Source organism: Artemia franciscana, chromosome 4 (genome assembly GCF_032884065.1).
Source record: "Artemia franciscana chromosome 4, ASM3288406v1, whole genome shotgun sequence".
NCBI classification, from domain to species: domain Eukaryota; kingdom Metazoa; phylum Arthropoda; class Branchiopoda; order Anostraca; family Artemiidae; genus Artemia; species Artemia franciscana.
This window is the reverse complement of record NC_088866.1, coordinates 3,298,244-3,301,749: the sequence shown is the minus strand read 5'-3', so window position 1 is coordinate 3,301,749 and position 3,506 is coordinate 3,298,244.

Here is a 3,506-nt window from a genome sequence, read left to right as displayed (position 1 = left end):
ATGGAGCAGGTATATTTGCAGATGACAATAGTATATGGGTCATTGCAGATAATGTGAATGAAGCAACAACACAGTTACAGATAATCCTTGATCAAGTCCAGAGGTGGACCCAAGAAAACTGTGTCCAATTTTCTCCTGAAAAATCTAAAATCATGATGATTACAAGGAAGAGAAATACAACATTGCCCAGACTCTACCTTAATAATAAGTTATTGGAGATTGTGGGTGAATTTAAATGGCTTGGTTGCATCTTTGACAAGAACCTATCATTCAGACCACACATACAACAACTCAAGATCTAATGCTTGAAGAGACTCAATATTATGCGAATGATATCAGCAACAAGATGGGGTCCCAAACCAGACTTTCTTTTGGAATTTTATATCAAATACATAAGATCAAAACTAGAGTATGCTTCATTGGTGTATGAGGCTGCCAGCCCGTCTGCATTGAGGCTATTGGACATAGTACAATATAGTGCCATAAGAGTTTCATTTGCAGCACGTAAAACAACACCTAAGCCATTCTTAGAATCAGAAAGTGGATTGGGAAGTTTGGAAGTGAGAAGAAATGTGCGTTCATTGAAATACTTGAAAAAGCTTTGGACATCAGATCACAACCACCCATTTAAATCTACGATACTTAAAAGAAAAAGACTATGGATTTCCTCAAAGAAACAGCATGGAATTATTAAAGCTTTGCATTTGGCAGAAAATTTGGGATTACAGGTAAATTTAAACCTAGCACTGGAAGTACCCAATCTAAATATCATGCCAATATGGGCCATTCAAAAAGTTCCATGCTTTTGTGATTTTGAAAAATGGGATGGATTGGATTATAATCAATCATTCACAATGGAGAAAAGAATGACCTACCCAGAAGCCATGGACGTCTTTACTGATGCTTCAAAAAGTGACAAGGTCGGAGCTGCGTTTTGGATACCAATGTGGAATGTGAAAGAACTTTACCGTCTCCATGAAAAAATGTCAATTTTCGACGCTGAAGTGTTTGCTATACGACAAGCAGTATCGTATCTATATAAAAAATTACAACGCGGGGATCAAGTTAGAATACGTACAGACTCTAAAAGTGCTGTTTCATGTTTAAATGAATTCAGTGATGGAGCGAATCAATCAAGAGAAGTGATTTCATGCTTTGTAGCCATGTAACAACTGCTTTCTAAAGGAATAAAGCTATCGCTTCATTGGATACCTGGTCACAAGAAAATCCAGGGTAATGAACAAGCTGATTTAGCAGCTAAAATGGCCGCCAGTGCAGACATACAAATAATGCAAACAACGACACCAACAATAGTATTCCAGATAGAAGACATAATACAGCAGATAAAACAGTTTAGCTTTGAAGAAAATAGAAATCTCTCTGGAAATCTTTTGATTACAAAGAAGACCAGAAGGAAATTCGAAAATAAGTTATATGAAAGTTTATCAAGAGAAGAAGGAAAAATTGCATTTCGACTTAGGTCACAACATGCAGCTACAAGATCATATCTTTGTCGTTTCTATGGAGAAGATCCGAATTGCATCTACTGTGGTCAGACAGAGACCTTAGCACACCTCATCATCCATTGTATCCGCACAGAATGTTACAGGACAGACATTAGAAGGTTTATGAGAGAACATCGAATAAAACTATGTGAAGAATTACTCGGAGGAGCATTAAATGAAGAACAATCGGTTGAAAGTATATTAGTTTGTGAATTTTTGAGATTGATTGATAGAAAAAGGACGTTGTAAACTTTTCGCAGCGAATTGCAAAAATACAATTGTGGAAGTGCATGGACCCTAAGGTGTTAAAACACAGAGGAGGTCTTTCGGCGATTCACTTCACTTCAAAAAACTTCCAGTGTAAGTGGCTAAGAATATCTCAGTTTAAAAAAAATTATATGTGATCAGTAGCTTTTAGATGATTATAATTAAGGATGTAGATCTTCACCTTGCTCAGCGATCATAGAGCTTTAATTGTATGATAACTGCTAAATACAATGATCATTGACTTCTTGTTATGTTATTCTTGAAGCAAAAAAATTAAGCTGTTTTAAACAAAGAGAAAACACAAAATTTCTCATGCCCTGCTAAAGGATTATCTCTAAGCAGAGTAATAGCTGATCAGCAGTTTTTTGATAGTTGTTTAATAAAGTGATTGTTAATATTCTAGTTGAGTGACTTCTTGTTATCTCAGAAAGGGGTAAGGTTAGGAAAATGAAACTTTCAGGGGTGGGTCTACAGGCTAAAGTATATCCTGGGAAGGAATTCTAGAGTACCCACCTCCACTTCTTCTCCCTCTAGAGAGCCCTGAAATTCACCTATCTGACAGGTTTGACAAGTTTAACAGGTTTGTCTAAATTGAAAGTTTGACAAAACAACATTTTATCTTAAGTTTTAGTTACCAGTTGCTTTTTCTCTGCCTTTAGTTCTGAAAATGCAATTCCTGTTATGAGTAGAATTCTGAGCCATATCAATGTTTTTTTTTCAAAATTTAGGAAATGTATTGGCATATCTTTGAAACCTTATAAATTTGGATTGAGCAAAGTTGTGAAGCTGAAAACAATTTTGTTGTACTTCATTCAACAGAAGATCTATTTTGCAAGATTTCACTTTTATAACACATATTTTGAAGGTTAGGGCCCTCTAGACGGAGAAGGAGTAGAGGCAGGTACTTCAAAGTACCTTCCAAGGACATACTTTAGCCTGTAGATGCATCCCTGAAAGTTTCATTGTCCTAACATAACCCCTTTCTGAGATAACAAGAAGTCAATCCTCTAGAATTTACCAAATGATTTTCTTTAAAATAAAATTGATCTACCCTAAATAGGGTGATAATCCTGTCTTCAAGCAATCATCACATTAAAGCTGCAAACCCATTGTTAGCATCACAATGCAAATAAGCTGAAATAGCAGTATAATTGACTAAGTATCAGTGCAGTATTTGCATTTTAACCATGGTCTAGCTCCTTTAGAATTATGTTTGAGTAACCTGATGTGAGCTACCTCTTCTAATCAGGACAGGTCTTTAAACTAATTTCCCAGGGATGAAAAATATGGTAGCTTTTCCTTTAACTACATATATTTAACTATATTGTGTATCAGACACAAATTTATTTTTAAGCTTTTTGATCTAAAGGATTTTTTTTTAAACTTGGTCAACTATCAGAGACAGCACCTTACCCATTCTTGAAATTATACTAAACAAATCTGATAAATTCTAGTAGGATCCAATTTGGTGATATTTTGCTATGTACATTTATTCCATCTTTCATTTAAATTTGATACTCCTTTCACTAACTTCAGCAAATCAACAAAAAATTCTACTTTTTGTGTATAGAACCCCCTCCTCTTTCCCTATTTGACCTAAGGTCAATGAAAAAAACTTTAAAAGCCTTAGCCTTTTTGACCTAGGGTCATAGTCTCAGAATCTCAATCAAACAGATGGATGGACAAATAGATATTGCAATGTCTGTGTTATCTATAGTTAACACATTTGATCCC